This window comes from Halichoerus grypus, chromosome 1 (genome assembly GCF_964656455.1).
Source record: "Halichoerus grypus chromosome 1, mHalGry1.hap1.1, whole genome shotgun sequence".
NCBI classification, from domain to species: Eukaryota; Metazoa; Chordata; class Mammalia; order Carnivora; family Phocidae; genus Halichoerus; species Halichoerus grypus.
The window spans coordinates 90,600,210-90,623,990 of record NC_135712.1 but is presented as its reverse complement, the minus strand read 5'-3'; the positions used below and the strand labels follow the sequence as shown (position 1 = coordinate 90,623,990).

At 34.8% G+C, this 23,781-nt stretch overlaps 1 protein-coding gene and 1 pseudogene across 3 annotated transcripts in view; one reads left to right on the top strand and one right to left on the bottom strand.

Moving 5' to 3' along the window:
- The window catches only part of NLGN1 (neuroligin 1), an 827,564-nt gene that overhangs the window by 114,979 nt on the left and 688,804 nt on the right, over window positions 1-23,781 (top strand). The gene's annotated exons all lie outside the window — the stretch shown is intronic.
- LOC118525096 (large ribosomal subunit protein uL15 pseudogene) lies at window positions 12,080-12,575 on the bottom strand (annotated as a pseudogene).

The following is a 23,781-nucleotide window of genomic DNA, read 5'->3' as shown; positions in this document are numbered from 1 at the left end:
AATTTTCTTAACCACCAATACTTTTATTAGTAGGCAACTCTTAGGTTACTCATAAAAACTGAAGGTATCAAAGTATTCATAACTTAAGAACCACAGAAAGTAGTACCTCTGTCTCCCATTATCTTAGTGAAAAAAGACCAATCACAGGACATGGTGAGAGGGTCTGTTTCAGCTGGCCAGGAGCTATTTCCTAAGCTTCAGGGCCACTGTCTTGAGATTTCCTCATGGCTCATCTACATTATAGATAACATTTCCTCTCTGTCTCTCTTTCTCTCTTCATTTATTACCTACCTATTACTTACACTTTTTTAGCTTGGCTATCTTTTGAGATATCTCATAAAAACCACATACAATTTAACAAAATAACAATGAATAGATGAAAAAGATTGGAGTAAAGGAAAATGAGAGTAGGAAAAATAGATATCAGGGTTATGGTTTGCTCACAAGGATGCAAATCATAAGACCCTAGTCAGTGAGTGGGAAAAGATTGTAAATTTGATGCTGATCTTCTTTACACCAAAATAAAGTAGAAATATAATCACATATAAAGTTTAGTGTTACTAATATAGAAAAGACTGCTCACTCAAGGAAAATTTATCATACACAGGCATGTTTTGGTATAGTGAAAAATATCCTGTATTACATTCAACATTACTTTTTTCCATGGCTACTTGATAAGTTTTGTTTGTGACACAGTAGCACAATGAAGCTTACTTATTAAACAGTGTGTATTCTGTCTTTCCACCAAATGCCCATCTTGTTCTCTACCACATTCGGACATCAGGCTACAAATAACAGGACTGGGGAGGGCACTTGAGTCTTAATGAAATATAAAATGAAGGGAAAATATGTAAGTAGGATTGTATTTAGGCTACCAAAGTTATGAGAGGACAAAACTGGAATGAGATGGTCAAATCAATTTAGGCAGTCACCACCACCAGTATGGAACTCATTTACTTTTGGTGATGATAGACAAGACCTATTTTCTATAACAATTTCATACATTTTTAATACTCACATTTCAATATTGTTTCTCCAGCAACCATTGCTAGTCTTTGATTTTCTGTTATCAAAATATCTAGGAGGGGGTGCCTGGCTGGCTCAGCTGTTAAGCGTCTGCCTTTGGCTCAGGTCATGATCCCAGGGTCCTGGGGGGAAACCTGCTTCTCCCTCTCCCACTCCCCCTGTTTGTGTTCCCTCTCTTGCTGTGTCTCTTTCTATCAAATAAATAAAATCTTTAAAAAAAAAAACTAGGAAAAACAGAAGGTCAAATGGCTATGGCATTTTTAAAAAATTTCAAAATATACCATGAGATTTTAATATAGCCAAGGGCATGTACAGATGAAATTTGACAGAACTGAGAATAGATTTACAGTCATCACGTCAACTGTCATTATCTGAAACTGATTAACTGATTGCCAGAATCGTGTGGCAAAAGAAAAGAGGAGCCTAGGTCTCAGGATTTTTACAAAGCAAGGCACTGTGACTAGGCAGCGGCAAGCAATGGTCCCCTTGAAGGTGGGAGAATAGAAACCAAGTTGCTTCCTGGAATACTCTTTTTCAGTGGTGTTGTGGCCATAGGAAATTTGATTGCCTTGGTGAATCCCTTTTTCCTTGATTAAATTTGCCTCTCCTGGATGTGTCTGTGGGAAAGGGAAGATGGCCATTGATCCAGCTGGCATCTTATCAATCACTGGGTTCCTCTGAAAGATAACTAGGCATAACCCTCAGGTTCCTGCTATGTTTTAATCACAGTCAATTTTTGAGCTGGTTAATCCTCCCTGATAATGAGGATTTAATTCTAGTTTAAGTGTGATTTTGACTTCCTCTTAGTTTCCATTTTTACTACTGTGTTTCTTTGAGAGTTAATCACTCACTGATATTTGGGGGACAAAGTAAACAATCTTTTGAACTCTGATGTGTAAGTAGGAAAATATTAAGGCAATATTCTCAGTGTGTCTAAAGATTACCTATATGAGAATATTTTCATATGCCTGTTAAAATGCAAATTTCTGGTTCCCACTCTAGACCCACTGAAGTTTGAGAACTAGCACCTCATGTAAATTAGCATTAGCAAAAAAGTAATTCTTACTGAATCATTATGGTTTTAACTATTTAATGCTTTTTTCTGGTATAACAATGTTAAAAAATAGCTAATTGTCTTTCCATGTGTTACCATAATCCTTATGGGGACTATGGTCCAAGTAGACTTTCTCAGCTGGGGCTCCACAAGGAATTAAGCCCTGAGCTTCTATTATATGTAAAGAATTAGTTTCTCTCTTATGTCTCTAGACTGATACTACTTATGTACCACCTCAGGAGAATGCAGAAGATAATTACTCAATTTTCTGTGTTCTGAAGCTCAGAGGAAGAACCTCGTTGAAGAGAATTAAAATCATTTTACTGAGTTTACAGATTTGGCATTAACAAAGACATGATATTTTTATTATTTAGGACCAATTAGAAGCTTGCTATGTCTTTTGATGTTTTAAAATGTCTTATTATCAAAGTAAGTCATGCACATGTGAAAAAAAAAATTGCATTTTTTTTTAGTTAACTTTTGCTGCAGTGACAAGTAACTCCAAAATTTCAGTGGCCCATAATAGCAAAGGCTTATTTCTAGTCCATGCTGCATATCAGAAGTTGTCTGGGGACTAGCTCTGAAACATATATTCTCGTTCTGCTACTCAGGCTGATGATTAGCCACCAAAGTTCCTGATGAATGTTACAGAGGAAAAAAAAGAGAGGGTGGTGAATTGTGTACTGGCTCTTACAGTCTCTACCTAGAAGTAGTGACATATACCACTTTCACTCACAAATCATTAGCCATGACTAGTAATATAGTTCCATTAATCTCACCAGGACCAGGAAGTACAATCCTGTCATGTTCTCGGGGGGCAGAGAACTAGGAATATTTGGTGAATAACACTAATAATTACAAATTATATTGAAAAGCAAGTGTTGATTATCAAAGTCCTCTCTCTTTCCAGGCTCTATCCTCAAGTGACAACTACTTCTATTTCTGTGTTTAGCTCTTCTGATGCCTATTTTAAAATTATATATTGATATCTCTTTTTTAAATAAAAAAATCTACATCTACATCTACATCGTGTATTAACTTCCTGCTATGAAAGAGGAGTGTAGTTCATTCACACCATCAACCTTCTCCCTGCTTCCTGTTCAGTCCCTTCCCCCCTATTATTTTGGCTTCTGAGAAAGTTAATTGAAGATGTATTATAGTAAGAAGAGGTAAGAGAGATGAATACATGATATCAAGGAAAGAATGGGTTTAACTTAGAAGCACAGTAATATGCCATTTCTCTATGATAGCTAGACTCTGCCTTAGAGAGCAGTAGGAGAACAAAAGGTTTTGGACAAAAGGCTCTGGGATATAAGAGGAATCTATAAAATATAAAGAATGATTCCAAATTGTACAGAATTGAGAATATGGTAAAGGCATTTTGTATGGAGGATTTAAAGAGAATTCATTCTAAATGACACAAGAAGGTATTTTTCTTATGGAAGTATTGGAGTTCTAGGGGATGAAATATAATCCTAGTATATGACTCAAGGTTGCAACAAACTACATTTGCAGCAGCAGCATCATAGCAATAATATTTATTAAGTTTAAACATTTGGAACTAATCTGTGTAAAGATGGAAATAAATTTAAGGCTAGCAAAGCTTGGGTAGAGCGAAAGAAAGGATGAGGAGAGGGTGGGAGTATTAATATAATTTGTCATTCTGCAAAACAGGCAATCAGTGAGTATTGTCTATGATTCCTGGCATTTGAAATGGAGATTTACCTGTGCTGTTTGAAATTGCAAAGGTGTCAATAATCATATGTTGATGGGAAGATTAACTGATTAACTTCTTGAGAAAGAAAGCAAGAATGGTAAACTTCCTGATTCTTTGCATTTCTAAAAATGTTTTTATTCAACTTTCATAAACAATCGATAGTTTCATTTTACATAGAAATCTGTTTTTTATAGTCCATTACTTTGAAGGTTTTCTTCTCTTTCTTTTCATAATTTTATTATTACTATAATCCAGTTTAATCCTTGTTTTTTTATTGGTGACCTATTTTTTTCTCTTTAAAAGAATTTGTGATCTCATCCTTGAACTTCATGTTGTTCATTTTTACAAAGATGTATCTAGATTTTTTTTTTTTTTTTTTTTTTTTGCTGGGCACTGGATGGGCCCTTTCAATTGAAAGGTCATATCACTCAGCCTGGGAATTCTTCTGATACCTCTTTGATAATTTTCCCCCTACTCTTTCATTCTTCAACTCTGGGTAATCAGACTTCCTTGTTTGACATATTTTTGACATATGTTTGACATATTTCTTTCCATTACATATTTTCTTTTATTTCATCTTTTTAATATATATATTTCCTTTCTAGAATATTCCTTAACTGTGACTTTGATTTCTTCTATTGAATTTTTATTTTGGAAATTTTGCAAAATTTCTAGGAATTCTTTCTTGTTCTTTATTGGTCCATTTTTGTTGAATCCACTACTTTTTCCATGCATGCAATGTCTTCCTAGATCTTCTTCCCAGATAGTAATGAAATCATTTTTAAAAATCTTATTCTGTTCTCTAAATTTTTTTTCTGTCTCTTTTGAAGTTCACTTTTCTATTTGCTTAGTTTGACCTTTTATTTTTTTCCACATTGCTTGTTTTCCTTAAATGTCCATTAATCATTGGTCACCTTTAATGGTTAGAAGTGAAGTCAGTAAAGGTTTCCTAGAAGCTCTGTGGGTGTGGACAGAATTGATCATTAGCTTTTTCTTTATGGTGAACAGTAATAAGCCAGCCCTTATACTGGGGGATGGGAAATACCAGATGCTGAGTTTTCTTTTAATATTTCCTTTACAGAAGAGCCATGTTTTGTTTTTATTTTCTACCTGGGATAAGTGATGAACTACTAGGTATTTTGTTAGATCAGGTCTTCCATTTAGAGACTGTCATTCAGTCCCCCATTTTTTTAGTTTCATGTCTGATCCCTCAACTCTAGTGTTATTTATATACACTTGCCTTTTAATTTAAAGATGTCATTAATACAAATGTCAACTAATACTCTTAAGTTGACATTACATGCTACATGAGTATGGTCCTTTCCATTCCAATAACTATAGAATACTTTGGTCTAAATAATTATAGCTGGTCTTAATTGTCTCTAGAGTTCTGAATATTTTCTCTAACTTTACTCCATCATGTTCAGATGACCTGTCTTCAGCTCTTAATTTGCAGTAGGTGGTCTAGTAGAATGTACTGAAGAAAAACTCAGTATTTACTTACATTTTATCTAGTTCTCTTGCTACCCTGGTTTTCTACACCTTAGATGAGAATACTACCCAACTTAATTCTGTCTGATTTCTAATTCTGCTTGAAATATCCATTATTAGTTGTTTTTCTTGCACACTAAAATGTTAGAAACTATGTCTTTGAACCAGAATTCTTCATCCAGAAAAAAAAAAGAAAAACAAAACGTTGCTTATATAGCTTCCAGCTAATTTCGCAACATATGTTCTGATTTTCTACTTTTGTCTATTAGCATAGCACTTAACAGTGTTCTACAAAGATAGCAAAAACGGATGTACTGCTAATGAAATCTGTCGCTGGATGTGGGGCTTCCCTGGCACAACTTAGTAAAGAACTTTGAGCTTCTTCAAGAAAATGATTCATTCCCAGCAGTATTCTGCCTTTTCAAAGCAGTACATGAACTTCTGATGTATACTTATGAGCATATCCATTAACACAAAACCAGTTCTTGAATAATTGTTTTGAAGATTTTTGATCACTTTGACAAGTGTTCTTTAAGTGCAAAGTATATCAGAAGATAGCAAACATATTTTATTATCTTGTATTCTGAAACATGGCTACAATAGATTAAACAAAGTCAGATATCATAAGTGAAATTCTTATAAGAGAAGCCAAAAAACCTTGGATTTCTGAGAATAAGACATTGATAGGATTGATGATGATGATTCATTAATTTGTATATGAAATTAAAAATGTTTATTGAACTAAAAAATCTATACTAGTCACTACATTAGAAGCTAAAAATAAAATGGTAAAGGAAATAGATGCAATCCTGCCCTCATGAAGCTTAGAGACAAGTAAAGAGAGAATTATAAATCAATGTGATAAATGCAACAAAATATTACCTGACAGGGGAACATAGATGAGTGACAGTAAACAAAGAGTTGGATGGAGAAATGGAGGTCAGACAAGTCTTCCCATTGTAAATAATGTCTTAGCTGAAATCTAAATGAGGTACAGAAATTAACCAGGCACAAGAGTTCAAACGTGTGTTTTAGCAAAAAGACGTAGAAAATTCCAAAGCATGGGTAGGAAAGTGGTATAATTGAGTAACAGAGTAATTTTGAGTGACTGAAGTATTGTGTTGAATTGGGTGTGAGTATGGAATTGGGTGTGAGTGTGATAAGTCATAATAATGTACCAAGTCATAATAGGGACATTGTCTTTATCTGAAAAGTAATAGGGAACCCTTACTTGATTTTAAGTAGGAAAGTACCATGATTTTGTGTATGTGTGTTTATTACTCTGGCTGCTGTGTGGAGAACGATTTAGAGAGAAACAGCAAAGGAGGGCAGGGAGACAGAGGGCTATGCATTTATTTGTGTAGGAGATAAGGAAGTAGCAAAGAGGACAGAGAAAAAGATAGATTTCATAGAATTTGCACATTCTAGTAATTTATTGGATATAATGGATGAGGAAAAAAAGACTCAGGAAGCACCATATTTTCTTGGGCATTGAAGTGGTTATCAGTACCATTCTCTGAAAAAAAGGAATACATAGAAAGGATTGGGTTTGAAGAAATCCCTTGAGGCAAATTTGAGATATATGGAGTTTAAAGTACTTGTGAAATATCCAAATAGAGGTATGTGGTAGGCAGTTAGAAAAATAGGTTTAAAAAAAAGATTTGACCTAGATATATAGACTTGGAAATTTTCAATGTGTAGGTGGCAAACGAAGCCCTAGCGCTCATGACACAATCCAGAAAGAGACTATAAAGTGAAAAGGGAAAGGGTCCATAAGAGAAAACAGGAATCCCAACTTTGAAGAGAGGGGAAACCTAGAAGGCCCTAGAGTTAGGAGAAAGAGAAGGAGTACTGTCACAGAACCAGGGAAAGAAATAGATGTAGGAGGGAGAGCAGGCATCATCAAGAATGTGAAGTAATACTGACAAGCCAATAAATGATAGAGTGTACATTATCTTTTAGATTTGCTACAAGATTGTTATTGATGGCTTTGCAAAGTTTTTATTGTCAAAGATGAACAGAAGCATTGGAGGGAGTGTACAGGCAGAGAGAGAAACAGTGTACATTCCAGAATACTTATAACTGAGAAAGTATGTGAGAATTGGCTTTCTTTGAAGCCCTGTCAGGGAAGAATAGAGATAGTTAAGCTAGGTTGATAAATAGATTAATTTTTAAGTAAAATTTGATGCTTTCTCACAAGAGTAACAGTAAAAGAAAAATGCAAATAAATTAGATTTCACTAGATTGCTAAGGTCCCTGATTCTTGTCAGGCTATAGTTGCATGATTCCATTATATTTATTCTCTCTGTTATGCATGGCTATGATAAGCCTTGGCAGTTGGGTTATGCTATCAAATCTCTACATTATTGTTCAATTGTTAATGGAATGATAACAAATGTCTCAATATCATTCCTTTACATATTCTTTTACTTATACACATAAAGTTGAGCATTATATACAAATCTGGAAACAAAAAATTATTTTGCATCTAAAATAAAGAAAATAATTAAACATCTTATATTCCTTAATGTAATGAGCAATACTCTTTCTTTTTAAATAATATTTTAAAATTAACACATGAATATGCTTTAAAAAAGAAAGCAAACAGTACAAAATTAAAAGGTATAAAATTAAAATGTAACCTTTTTGTGTAAGCTCCTAGCTTACTCCTCAAGGAAACTATCTTTTAGAACTTTTCCCTGAATCTTTAAGTAAGATATGCATTCAGGGGAGGTTTATCCACTTTGGGGCACTTGTTAATTGAATTTGGGGCTAGAATGACATGAATTATTAAAATTGTCCTTGGGTACAGTTTCTGTTTTCCCTTGTGAATATCTCAGTGAGTATCACTGTGAATCTCTCCAAAACTTCTTATTTTCATACCAGAACCCACCCCACTATCAGCTGTCATTTGTGTTCTCTCTCATTCTGAACAATAGTCTTGTAAATCTTTTATTCACTCAACAGGATTATAGTCCATACTTTGAAAGAAGTACTTCATCCTAATTAGTTCCACAGGTGCCTTTCTTTTAAAAAGGAAATAGTTTCCACATTGTCTCCAAAAGAATGTTTTGGGGTCATTATCCCTTTGATAAATGAACTCACTGCTGAGCTGGGGTTTTCCTGCAGGGTCTCTGTGATGCACAAAAATGCTGTGTTATAACTTTTGATCCATTATCCCTCCAATTTTCTCAATTTATCCAGTATTATATCCAGATATGCGGTCCCAGATCTCCAATGAACCATACTGATGCTTCCTTGTTGATTTTATGTACTTATTTTTCCTCAGGTTGCTACTAAACATAAGTTCTTCTCTTCATACTAGGTATTATGTGTCAGCTATTACAGAATTAGATTGTTTATGGCATTGTTATGAGAATAAAGTACTTACAGACAGTGGATTAGTGGTTTGAATTCTTCCCAGGCTATCAGTAGTCAAAAGTTGTTAGTACTCTCTTGGGGTCTATATAAAATGAAGGTGGTCTGATTATAATTCCAGTCCAGCAGGAAGGAGCATGAAATCTGTTACAGAGGGCAGGAACAGAAGTCTTGGTAAGGAGACCAGATGTCTCCTTTGAATGGCTTATAAAAACAAAACCTGAACACATTTTAATTTTTTTCCCAAAAGCTCTATCCCCAGGAGTAGAGATAATGTTTCATTCCCTCCCACCAATCATTTACTCCCACTATAGTAATTCTTTAATTTAATAACTTACTCATTTACTGCTTTCACTAACACTCAAAAACTCAAAAAACTCTTTGAAATTGTTTCTGTTTTCCTTGTTCCAAAATAAGGCCCACCAGAAACACCTTTGTCCTCTCACTTAACATCTGCAACCACCTTGTTACCAAAGTTTCTCTGGACTCCATAGCTTATCACCTTGTCAAATGGGAGCTGTAAATCTATCCTGCTTCTCTAAAATTAATTGGCTGGCCAATATATAAAAGGAAGCTTTGTGCACATTTGACTAAGTCAAGCCAGGATATAACAATATATATAAAATCGTTCTTAAATGCTTCCTATATGAGCTAGACTTTCAAATTTTGCATGCCTTAATATAATAAAAAATGAAAGAGAAAGTACTGAGGAAAATAGAGTAAACAAAACTGTGCTTGAAAACCAGAGTATTTATATGAGACCAGCACCTAAACTTTTCTATCTGGATCATGTGAAGGTTCTGTAGTGATTATAGAAAACATATATGATATGTAATATGATCTGCTTGTAGAGCTAATGGTGATTAGTTAATTTTAAGACAATTCTCTGAAGAAAGGTACAGTATATGATTTAGTTTTGGTGATAAAGACTGGGCTTTGATATTATTTATTGAAGGAGTTTTCAAATTTTTTTGACCAGGGCCTACAAAAAAAAGTATAATTTTATGTTGGGATCCAGTATACAACAACACACTGACATATGTGTGCATGCATAAATAGATATATGTAAATATATATAGATTTGTATGTGTATGTAAATGATCTGAAATAGATTTTATTAAATGATCCTTACTTTATTATCTCCAGCACCCTCCAATATATTATATTCTTTTTTATTCTGCTGTGTACCATTAAAAAATACCTGGCCACATTCCATTAGATTTTTTTTTATCATGTTATGCTAATCACCATACATTACATCATTAGGTTTTGATGTAGTGTTCCATGATTCCTTGTTTGCGTATAACACTCAGTGCTCCATGCAGTACATGCCCTCTTTAATCTCATCACCAGGCTAACCCATCCCACCACCCCCCTCCCCTCTAGAACCCTCAGTTTGTTTCTCAGAGTCCATAGTCTCTCATGGTTCATCTCCCCCTCAGATTTCCCTGCCTTCATTTTTCCTTTCCTACTATCTTCTTTTTTTTTTTTTTTTTTTAACATATAATGTATTATTTGTTTCAGAGGTACAGGTCTGTGATTCAACAGTCTTACACAATTCACAGAGCTCACCATAGCACATACCCTCCCCAATGTCTATCACTCAGCCATCCATCCCTCCCACCCCCCACCACTCCAGCAACCCTCAGTTTGTTTTATTTCATGGCCAATTAATGGGCCATACATTGCAGTTTGAAAAACACTGATCTATTGTGACTCCTTGAGAATTGTGAATATATATCTATGTTATGTCCTTCCTACCACAATTGCTTTTATTTCAGAAAAAGATTTGGGATAAGCCATGTTATGCATTGGAGATTTTTTTTAACAACTAACTGTGAATTTCTGTTAGATTAAAGGTACCACAGTGTTGACTAAAAATATGTTCACCATCATTGTGGAATCAAATAGCCTGTAACTGTCCCCCTTTCACACGACCAGAGAGTAAATCCAGATAAATTATGTGTTTAAAAGGAGTATCAGGATTTTTCTTTTACTTATGCTTATCTGTTTCTTGAATAAATGAAAGACTACTTTCTAGAGTATTATTCCAGCATACTTACAAGCTTTAAATGTTCCTTAGCAAAAGACAAAAGAAAACATTTTAAATTTTGGTTAAGCAAAGTGATATATAATGTTTCACTTTGTATACCTATTTTAATATAGTGTCAGTGAGCCATACAGGTTTTTTTTCCCTCTGTTTACTGGTCCACATTCCTGTGTCAATAAAAAAGTTGCCTCTCATTTTATACTAAAATTTACTTTCTCCCCAAATGAAAACAATGCTTCCTCTTTTTTATTAGGTTAAATTATTTACAGGAGGGATGGTAAATCATGCAATGCTTGTGATAAAAATTGTTTGCACCAGTGCTTTATGAGGTTTATATTACTGGTGGAAGTTGACCATGCATATTTCTGAAATAAATTTAGCCAGCTGATAATGTTAACCCTTAGGATTTGGAGAAAAGCCAATCCTTTGTAAATTATATTCATATTTCCTCTGGCTCCAAGTTACCAACACTGTTCACTCTATTATAGAAGTCAGTCACATAGTCTTTTCTAAAAGCTAACCTTTCCCAGTGAGCCATTATTGGTGACATAACCTTATCTTCTACTTCAGTGATGAATTCCACAGGTCACTGGCAGGTGATGGTATTCAAAATGCAGAAGGCGATGAGGAGATTAGGAGGATCTGTGTCACTGGAGTTAGACTCTGAAAGCTAGAAAGGAGTCCTGAATCCCATTGTTGGCTCAGTCAAGATTTGACTTTTAATATCTTAGTTGAACTTAACCATGGTGTCTTTCCTGTATAGTATTGCAATTTGTTGTAAATTTGTCTTTAGCAATCTTCCAAGTGAAGATTTTTTCCAAGTGGAATATGAATGAAAATTATATTTGAACAATTAAGATGGATATAATTTTGTTTTTAATAAATATATGCAGAGGTTTAGAGCAAAAATCATCCATGATGTTCTTTTCTGCCCTTGATAATGTATGGGATCCAATACATGCCATGCTTGGGTGAACTGCACATTTAGGCACATATGCATCTCCAAGTGCCAAAGAAGGATCGTCTATTGTTATTATATCCTCCATCAGTCTTCACAGAGGATTGAAGTTCAAGAAAATGAGAGTAAACTAAAGAAAAGGACTTAAATGAGTTCATCAATAAGAATTATGTTAGATATTTAACTTACATTTCCCTTCAACACACTCATCACACAAAATTTGCAAATAACCTAGGAGGCAGTCTAATTATCATATGGCCCCTTGGTATTTAAATATATTTCTAAAACTACTGAAAAAAATACATAAAGTATTTGCCAAATTCTCAGAGTTTATAAACCTACAAACCACATTTGTAACCTGCAATGTTTTTTGTTTTGTTTTGTTTTGTTTTAGAAAAGCATTTTTTAGCATTTAATGAGCCTCCTTCCACCTGGCTTCAAGTTACCAGGACATAGCACCACCACCACCCCAATCTTGGTCTTCCCCTCAGTTCTTCTACTGAAGAATTTATCCTTCATGATGACAGGCTGTTTCGGAAACTTTCCCTTCCCCAAAACTTTGTAGTAGACCAATCACACCACATCAATCATAGGAGCAGCTCCAGTCTTGTTTTGGGCAGCATTTACCCGTGTCTGTTCCTAACCAAGGTCTACAGTTTTTCAAGGTTGACAGCTGGGCAGAAGCTCTGGTTCCTTTTTAAGTAGTAATGACTCATACCAACTTTTCCAAAGTAACTTAGGTGATATTTGTCAAAGTTGATCCTGTGTTGATGCATGCCACAAGCAGTACCCAGATCTTCTGGGTGGTTCCAGTGCGTGTATTGTGGCTATGGTCGTGGCTCATGTGGCCCTGGCTCACGTGGCTCTGAAGTCTCCGGGTCTTCCTCAGTCTGGATGGCATGTTGGCAGCCTAGAGGAAAGAGCTCTGAAATGTTTTTTTGAGACCATTACTGAGTTAATTTTACTAACACAGACTTTAGTGGTAGACCAGTGACTTGAACAATACAGTGCAAACTGCAATACTGTCATGAAACACCTTGACATTGAGAGGTTCTGACTCATTAAAAGATGCACCATAATTTAGTCACTTATAGCTATATTCTGTAAGGAATGCATTTTTATTTTAATTCCCTGACAGTCTTATTTTTTCCCCCCTACATGTAATGGCATCTTTTCTCATCTCAAGCATTTCTATGAATCTAATCAGATTTCTTCATTTACTGTACTATCACTTCATCTGAAAAGGGTCATTCTAGTTCTTCTAATCACCTCCACATTTGTCTTGCCCTCGTCTATGACTTTTATAGCACAGGAGTCCCAGATTGAGTGACTGGAGTTGTAGAGATCAGCTGAGTAAAGGAAAGCCAGTGATAGGAAGTGTAATTTTCAGGTTCTTACCAAAAGATTTACAAAAGAAATGGCAAACGTTGGAGGAATTAAAATTAAGGATCATGGAATCTTGGGGAAAAAAGAAACACAAAACTAAGCCAGTTCAATGCTAATTTAAACTAAACCCAGGAGCTCTTAGTTCTGCTAAGGGCTATATTATGGACTCATTAAACAGGTTGGATGTTCTTTGCCACTTAGTTAATATGTGAGATTTGAATAGCTTAAAGTAATGGTTAGAGTAGTTGTTTTGTGTTTTTTAAAAAGCACTGTGTTTGAAAAATTCTTTTTTTATGATCTCTGATCCTAAGAAGGCTTATTTTTATGCCCTGAGTATACTCTACATTTTAAAAGAGCCTCTTGTCTTTTACATGTACTTTGGGTCTGGTTTGATGGAATCTCCTAATTTTAAAGATTGCTATAATTACTTTCTTCGAGAGAAAAGCTATTATGCATTAATATGAAACACCTTTCAAAGGCAGGCAGGGTTGCACTGTGATCATGGAGCCAAAGTTATATGGGTCCAAACCTCAACTTAACCATTTACTACTCAGGTGACCCCCGACCAAGCTATTTCACATCTATCAACTTCTATTTCTTCATCTATATAATGTTCTCAATTATACTTACTTATTTAGAATTCTGTAAGCATGAACAATGATAGTACTTTTCATGAGATAAGCAGTAAATGGTAGTAGTAGCTCTTTTATTATTGTTGTAATTAATAAAAAGCTCTGTATATAGTTCTTAGGTACTATAGCAAATTGGCCATGATTATAATTTATATTATATAATTTTCTAATTATATAAATTATAATAATTCCTTTTAGTAAATTAGTAGAAAACTAGGTAAAACAAATATATCCAAAATGACAGAGAATACTATTTTAAGCCAGTCATAAGAGGACGACTATGAAGTAATGGATGATCCTTTTCTTGGAAGAGAAAAAATTACTTATTTCATATTGAAATAGACTCATTGTGGAAAATTTATGTCCATAACATATGAAAAAATTTCTGTAGTATGTGTACCTAATACCTTGGAGAATAAATTCATTTTCACCTTTGTGAAAATAGAGGGAAGGCTTTTTGATAGTAAAAGTGAGAGCTGACCATCAGGGAGGAAAGAAAGTCAGCCTATGGAAATTAGACACTTAATTAACAGGTAGAGGGTTAGAAAAGTTATGGTGGTTTTAATTACCACACAAGTTTTGAACAATTATTTGCCTCTAAATAATCCAAGATAGTTTGAAGCAATATTTTTTCATAGCTCAAAGCATCCATGCACCAAATAATAATTGTTAGTAGTGGAGAATTGATGTAATAATCTCTATTTTTTTCTACATTTTTCTTGCATTAAACAGCATCACTTGTATATATATGTGTGTGTGTGTGTGTGTGTATGTTTGTGTGCACTACTGTTAATATTTTGCCTTAATTATGTGTTTAAATAAAATACGGTAGTATTATATTTTGAAATTTAATGAAACCTGTATAAGAAATTCTATTTAGATCCTGTTACTCAAAATGTGATCTGTGGACCAGTAACATTAAAGCTTGTTAAAAATGCATACTCTCAGGGTCTGCCTCAGAACTACCGAATTCGATATTGCATTTTAGTAAGATTTCAGGTAATGCAATACACATTAAAGTTTGAGAGGCATTGGGTTAGGTCACAAAGTCAGTCCTAACTTTGGAGGTCCTTATACCTCCAAATTATAAATACTTGGAGGATTAGCCTTGCAATTCCAAATTTCTAAAGTGAGGGGGATCACCACATTTAACTAGTACATTAAGAAACAAATCTAAATAAAATGAGAACTAATTGCGTATAGATATGTGGGAAAGGAAATTATGTTGTTTTCCAAGGCTGATAACAAAATCCAAAGAATTGACAAGAGGTGGTAAATATGTGGAGGGCTGTCCACTAGATGAGTAATTGAACTAACTCCTCGTAGGTACAGGGAATTATTGGGATCAATGAATAGATTTTACAGCAAAAGAGATTTTGGTGCCAAATAATTGAACTGAGCATATGTGTAATACATTCCCTCGTATATGATATCTATTTATCTCCTTTCCATAAGCAAGAGATTATCCAGTTACTGGTCAGGAGCACTGTTGAAAGAACCTCTTAGGTAAAAGGTTTAAAATGAAAGATCTCAGAGGATGACCTCGGAGGTGACTTTCAACTCTAAAATTCTAGGATTTGTCCACTCAGGTACTAAAAATGCCTGTGAATAATTGGATATATATGACAAGTGAAAATAGAACTGTTTGAATGAACATAAGTAGAGGTTAAGCTTAACAACTAATAAGAATAATCAGCTACACTCCCTATGCAGATTTAAGAGGCAAATTACATGTTTAACAAAACCCAGGAGCAGAGGTGCTCTTAGCTATTTTGTAAGGATTTGGGAATTCATTCATTGAGCCCTCTGCTGGCTGATAAGCAGGGCAGCACTGATTTTTAGATAGGAAAGGAGACTAAACTTCCCCCTTGGGCATAACATTAGTTGGTATTTGTACATGAAAGAGAAGTAGGGAGAAAGAGCATGGAAAAGTTGATTAAGATGGCTCATGAGAGCTTCAACTTGTTTGAGTCTTGGAAATTTGTTTTTTATCATCTTTGTTATAGCAGTTGATTCGATTGCTGCTATATGGTGACACCAGCAAATAACTTTTACCTATTTTTAACACTTAAATCAGCTTTATTTCCAAAACCATGTTGAGAATTATAATTCTATAAAGCTTCAAAAAGTATAATTAAATAACATTAGTTTCCTAAACTAAAAATGAAAGATAATTTAAAATTACTTTATATTTACAAAACCATCTAAAGTTTTTTTTCCCCTGGTTCAAAATGTTTAGAAGTAGGATTGTTTAGGACTGAATCAATAATGAAGGTTAACTAGCTATTGTTTTCAGGGTGTGGTGGTGATTTTGAGGGAAAATCCAGCACATGAGGGAAAAATACTCCATATGAAATATTTCTGCCATCACCAAGTGGAATATTTCTGTTATCCCCCCAAATTTTTATTGTGCTTTTTTCTAGTCAGTCTCCAACACCAGCACACCCCAGGAAACTACTCTTCTGAATCTAATCACACTTTAATGATCATAGATTAGTATCATTAAGCATTAACATGATCAGTGATCTATACTAATCTACTGATTAGTATAGTATAGTAATATAATCTTTTAGCATCATTAATATAATCTATACTAATCTATTAGAATATAATTATCCTAATTTGGCCTGATTACAGATTAGTATAGATTGGTTCAGATTGGCATAGATTAGTATTAGGCAATACTAAAATAGCTTCAACATAAATTATATGTTTGGCTTCTTTGGGTCTGAAAGATTCATCCAGGTTGTTGACTTTATCAGTAATTTGTTCCTTTTTGTTGACGAATAGTATTCTAATGAATAGCATTCTACTATTTATTTGTTCTCTTGATAATGAACATTTAACTTGTTTTAAGTTTTTGGCTTCGGGGCGCCTGGGTGGCTCAGTTGGTTAAGCGACTGCCTTCGGCTCAGGTCATGATCCTGGAGTCCCGGGATCGAGTCCCACATCGGGCTCCCTGCTCAGCGGGGAGTCTGCTTCTCCCTCTGACCCTCCTCCCTCTCATGCTCTCTGTCTCTCATTCTCTCTCTCGCAAATAAATAAAATCTTAAAAAAAAAAAAAAAGTTTTTGGCTTCTATAAATAAGGCTGCTATGAATTTTTAATTTCTCTTGTGTAAGTAGGAGGGGAATTCTGGCTCTTAGGGTAAATGCGTAACTATAAAAAACAGCCAAATTTTTTTTTCATAATAGTTGAATCTTTCTACATTCCGATAAGCAATATATGAGAGTTCTAGTTGCTCCACATCCTTGAAAACACTTGGTATTTTTAGTCCTTTTAACTGTAACCCTTTTAAATTGTATTTCCTTGTGGTTTTAACTTGTATTACTCTAATGACTAATGATGTTGAACACCTTTATGTGTGCTAACTGGCCATTCGTGTGTCTTCTTTAGTGAGTGGTCTTTTTTTTGGTCATTTTTTAATGTGCTATTTATCTATGTATTATTGATTTCTTAGTATATTCTAAGTACAAGTCCTTATCAGATCAAGAAAAATCCCTGTTACTTTTGATTTGTTGATATATATTTTTAAATCACAAATGGGTATAGGATTCTATAAAGTTATTTTTCCATCAATTATTATATTTATATGAGTATTAACTATCAATTGATGAATTATATTGAATGATTTTTTTTAATGTTAAGCTTCCCTTTAATTACTGGGATAAATCCTACAAATTAAATCTTTTCTATGTATTGCTGGATTCATAAGTTAATATTTTGTTAACTACTGTTGCATCTATGTTCAGAAGGATTAATAGTGAGTATTTTTTTTCTTGGGATATCCCTGTCAGGTTTTGGTATCAGGATTATGTAGAGCTCAAAAAATGAATTGATATGAGTGACATTACCAGGTCAACTCAACCTACAAAGATGCTGAAAGAGTGTTCCCTCACCTTAACTTCCAGGCAGAAGAAAGAGCTTACACTTTCAGATATTTGGGTTTATTTGTGGATTTATCCCTAGCAAAGCCCCAGAATCTAAGGTGGTGGAAATACTACATGATATTTCACCTCCACTGCTGCATTTTTAGAAAAGTGCATTTTGGAAAAATTCAAGAGAGAAGAATTGATGGCCCACATAATGTTTTTTGGCATTTGGAGCTCTTTCAGATCCAAAAACCTATGCTGTTGTCTAAGGCATGGCTGATTTGAACCTTGTCCCTGAAAACTCTGTGGCAGACCCACTGTGTGTCTGCCCAGCCAAGCATTTAACCCAATGCATAGCAGCTGTTATGTTCATGGCCACCTTATTAAGTGCTTGTTCTTGTCTAGAATTTGCTTTATCAAGGTTTCTTAGCATCCACCATGCTTAACCACACAGAATATTATGATTTTTAATTCATCTAGTTTTTTCTTATTATTTGGTGGTAGGGAAGGTGTTTCGATTTTTCTACATCCTATTTGGAAGTAGAAGACCCATCAGTGAGTAAATACTTTAAACTCTCTCCCTGCAGATATAAATAGAGATAAAGATATAGAGACTTAGGTATAGACTTAAAGGAAAGTTTTAGCTTAATATATATTTTATATTCTAAATGCTAGAATGATTTTATATATATTATATTACTAAAGATACATATTAGTGGATTTTAAAATAGTATATGAAATATTATTTTCTGTCATGAAGAGAACACATGTGATCATTAATGAAAAACATTAAAGTATATTATTATTTGACTTCAGTGATAACATTACTTTGTCTGGGTCAGCTTTATAGTAAATCTGAGCATTATGACTTTTCTTCTAGGTATCTAAGTATAGAATTTTACCAAGGAAATTGAGTGAAAGAAAGAAAGAAAAAGAAGGAGGAAGCAGGGGAAGAAGGGGTAGAAGAGATGGAGGGAAAGACAAAGGGAGAAGAGAAGAAGGAAAGAGGGAAGGAGGGCTAACTGGTTATTTAATCCTGTAATTTTAAAGCATTCAGCAGATTAACTTTTTTTTTTTCATTGTTTAAGTACCTATCAGGTGTAGTTCAGTACTAGTTTTTCTGCAGGCCTTAAATTTTGGACTAGACTTCCACTTTTCACTTAGAAAGTACAATAGCAGACATTAAATATGTTTGGCAATAATATAAAATTAATTGAAATTAGAGAACAAGTACTGTATCATAAGATATATATTAGTTGAAGACTTTTCCCTGCAAAAGAAGTGAGACATAGCTCAAAATAAACATATATTTATTACTTTATTCATTAACTGATTCATTGAATTATTAAAAATGTATTGAGCCTGTATGACATATTAAGCATTAAATTAGATGCCCTGGGAAATACAGAGATTATTTAAGACATCTGTCTGTAAGACATTTAACCAACCAGCAGGAGAGATGAAACATGTACATTAACAAGTATAGTATAAGGTATAATCTGCTGAAGGCTATAAAACATTGCAGAACAATGTTTTAATGGTTCAATTTTTTAAGTGGTATTGCAAAAGGATTGAAGAAGTTGGGCCATAGGAGGTTAGCACAGTTGGATTTTTTAAAGAGTGAGAAGGATAAAGACATTTCAGGCTGAAATGTGAGCTAAAGAATAAAGGAAAGCCATTGAGAATCATGGTCATGGAATGAAAGATAGTGCAATCTGACCAGATGCTAGGGAATGTGGAGGGCTACAGTTAGAGATAATCCTTGAAAGAAGTAAACAGGGATCAGAGTGTGTACATGTGTGCATACATGTGTGCATACATGTGTGTCTTAGCAGTGGAGAATGCTATAAGTGGGCTTAATTCAACACTAAAGATGACAAGAACTTAAATGTATGCAGCACTTTACCATTTATGAAGAGCATTTATGTGTAATCTTACTTTATTTTCCCAGCAGTGACCCTCACTTGTCACTCCTTAGTTTCATTTGGTGGTTTACTCTTCTTCATCTAGACATTTTAACATTGGAGTGTCCTGAGGTTCCATTCTTGGTTCTCATCCTATGTGCTTACACTTACTCTCTTGGTTATTTCATCCAGACTCATGGCTGAAAATAACATCTATATGCCATAGTTTTTCAAAGTTACATCTCTCTTCCAAGAAGTTCTTTTGAATTCCTGATTCATATTAGAAAATACAAATCAGTACTGCATCCTGGACATCTTGACTGAGATATTTAATAAACTTTACCTAACAAATCCAAAGCTAAAATCTTTCTCTTTACAACCTGCACACGCACACACACACACACACACACACACACACACACACACACACACACAGAAAACCTATTCTACCCACAGCTCTCACTACCTGAGATGATGGGGATTCTACCATTCCAATCGCTCTGGCTTATAGTATGATATGTTGCAGTGGTAGAGAAGCCTGTTTCCAATCTGGGTCATCTGAGGACATGAACTGGTTACAGCACAAGCCTGCAGCTTTGCAGTCCTCAAACATTGTATAATGGAACACAATGCACCTGCTCTGAGTGAATTATTGTTAGATAAAAATTCACAAACAACATGGGATTATTGATAATGTACATGCACTTATTAGTTGAAAAACATCAACTGGGTCTTTTAGAGATGCCCTACCTTTACCTGAAAAACTAATGCATGAGAAATACAGAATAAATATTTCTGTAGGGAAAGCTAAGGGAAGTTAAGTATAGGTAAATGTGCACCAAAAGCCAAGGAATCATTTAAATTTATCTACCCTCAAGAGACATTTATTGACATCAAGTAGTAAGGTTATATTGCTGAAAAGGTGAGAAAAGCAATAACGTTATCTAATTAGGGATCCCTAGCATTGCCAGGACTTCTGATTCTCTCCAATCTGCTTGAATTTGTTTGCCCTCAAAGAGATTTACATTTTACTGAGATCTTTGAAAATGTGATAATGTTATGCAACAAGGTTATAGACCTTAGAAACATCCTTGAGTCACTTATTTTGCTCACACCCTCATATATTCAGGAAATCTTTTTGGATCTACCTTCAACATTTATAAGAGTCCTATCCTTTTCTCCTCATTTCCATTACTGTCACCCTAATTAGAGTAATCAGCATTTCTCATTTGGATTTCTGCAATACGCTTCTCACTGGTCTTTCTGTTTTTACCTTTGCCCCTCTACATCCACTTCAACAAAGCAGCAGATTGAATCTTTATAAAATATCCTGCAAGGGGTTCCCATTTCTCCCAAAATAAAAGACAAAATCCCTATAATGGCAAACAAAACTCTACTTGATCTACCTTTATTACCTGTCTGATCTCATCTCCTGTGCCCTCCCACTCTACCCTCTGCAACCACACTGGCCTCATTCCTGCTTCACAAACATACAGGCACATCAAGTATTTCTTCCCCCAAAAGTTTGCTTTTTCATCACACCTTCCAACTATTGTAGGCATTGGTTTTTGTTAAATGTCTTTGTACTTATCTCTATGCTCTTTATAGACCTGAGTGAAGAGAAATATATAGGGACATAGGATTAATAAGAATGCAGATTTCTATCCATCCTTCTTAAGTAAAAAGATCTTTAAGTAGAAGTGTGCAGATCTTATTGAGAAATGAATGTTTAAGGATATCATACCAAATTTGTTACTAATTGTGTAAAACATGACTAGTTCTCATCAAGATTTTCAGTTCTCTTCTCTATCCAGAGTCATGGGAGGAATACACTTCCATGCCCTCTTGAAGTCTGATTGTCACCATATAATTTATTTTGTCCATGTAAGGAGATGTTAACAGATATGCTGTTTGAACATTTAAGAGCCAGTGTGCAATTCTCAGGGTCTCTTCCCCTTTGTGAATTCTGGACTCATGAGAAGATAGCAGCATCACAAGATGGTTCCACCCTCAGTCCCTGAACCCTTCAATGACTGTGAAGACCAGAATCTCTACTGAATCATGTTCGACATGTGCATGCACAAGAAATCAATCTTTATGGCTATAAACAATCTGAGATTTTAAAGTTGTTATTATAGCCTAGCCTAACCTATTTTGAATGATATACTATTGTTTTAACTCTTCCATCTTGTTTTACTAGAATTAACTCTTATGAAGAGGTCAGAAAGCTAACAGGAATTTATGAAGAAAATTAATTCTTTCACTCAATTAATATGGATTAACTACTTCTATTTTTTAGACATTGGGAATATAATGATAGGCAAAATTTCATTTTTTCATGTAGCTTGCAGTCTAAAAGAAGTTGGGGTCAAGTGTTGAGCAGAAAGAATTATGGGGCCAACTCCTGCAAAGAGGGAAACCCAGGATAAAAAGGATGAGAGACAAGTAGTACAAGGCTGAGTTAGAGGATATATCAAGCTAGGTTATAACAAATGTGAGGCTGGAAGGCAACAGAAGAGTGTAATACCAGTCCTGATAAATGGGCCCTGTGAGGATGAGGAAGAGGGCAGGTGGCCAGATGAAGAATACAAGAGTAGTCACCTCCAGGTCACCCACGTAGACTAACTAGAGTAAGATAGGCTGCCTTACAGATGGAGGATGAAGTGGATGTGAAGGTGAGAGCAAGTATCATGCATTGGGGCAACATGCAAATGGGAAGAAGGAGATTTCCTGAAAGTGACTGTCATTTGGGAGCTGAGCACCAAAATTATATTTTTCAAACTCTACTAAATCCCAGGACACTGCTGAGTTCCCACTCGTTCTACTTCCCTGAAGCTAGAGCACATTCAGAAAGCTGGTGCCTACTTACAAGCCACAACAACTATGAGGGGCCTGCAGGAGGGTAGGTACCAAAAGGTGGTAGAAGAAACATAGGCAGTTCCTCAGAGAGGTAGGTTTATTACTTGGCCTAGGGAAATAGAAGGCAGTTGTAAGATATCTGTCACCACAGACGAAAACAGAGTAGTTCCAGAAGCATGGTCTTGGGATATGGCTCTTCTTCCTGGTCATATGTATTACCACATGAAGATAGACTGATTTATACAACCACCAGGGTGCTTTGACAAGAAGAAGTGTTCTGACAGACCAATTTCAAATTCAGCAGATGTAGTTGAAGATGAAGCAGATGTTACAGTGAGGATTTTATTAGGACTATAGATGTATGTATTGAAGAACAGTTATTCTGATTGAATTAAAACAATATCAATTAAAGTTGTTTCAGGCATATTAGAATTTAGTGAATCAAACTTATTTTTCCATTAATTGTGAATAGAGATTTAATCCCTCACTATGTTCATCCTCTTCAAACTCAAAGCAAATGGAAGTATTCACAGAGAAAGAAGAGGGGCTAAGAGTTGTGATGTCATGTAAAGAATGGCCTATAAAGGTTGAGGTATAATGGAGAGACAGAAGCCTATAATTAATGGCACTGAGGGTGGCTGATGCCAGGCAGTTATTACACAATCGTACTTTATTATTTCAAATTAATCTAAAGAGACCCTGAAAATATCCATCAACATATCTGGTTAGTGAATGGGCTAACTGATACACAAGTTTCATGAGTCATGATTTCAGTGGGAAATAACTTTAGGATGGATACTGAAGCTACAGATCCTAGCTTCTCCTCTAGGCTTTTAATTGTTCAGTATTGCTGACCTTCCCTAACTTCACCTTCAACAGCATTCAGACAAATTGCTTCATTATATGAGTTAGCAGGTCACCAAAACATGTATAATTAAACAAACCATATGAAATCAAGACTAAATTATTTGGGAATTAAATAGTGCTTGCAAAATTGGATTCTTTAGTGATATCCATTAATAAAGTTCTATGAAATCCTTAACTTTGGAAAAAGAATTTACTTTCTAAAATATTATCAATCTCTGCCCCATCTTATAACTTATTAACTTCTACTCATCCTCCAGATTTGGCCTTTCTCAAATACTTACCCCAAACTTCCTCTTTATACCCATCTCACAAATGATTCAACATTTCCTTGCTTGTGTATTATTGATATCTCTGCCTCAGCAGTTATCACATTGACTAATACCTCTTTATTTATTTGGGTGTCTTCCTTCCTGAACTGCAAATCCTTTGAGGATGGACTGGATCTTAGGCATCTCTTTATCTCTAGGACTTGGTAGACTGCCTGGTGTGTCTTTGAATTTTTATGAACAAATGAAATGTAAAGAATTAAAATTTTCCCAAGAAGACATACAGATGACCAACAGACACATGAAAAGATGCTCAACATTA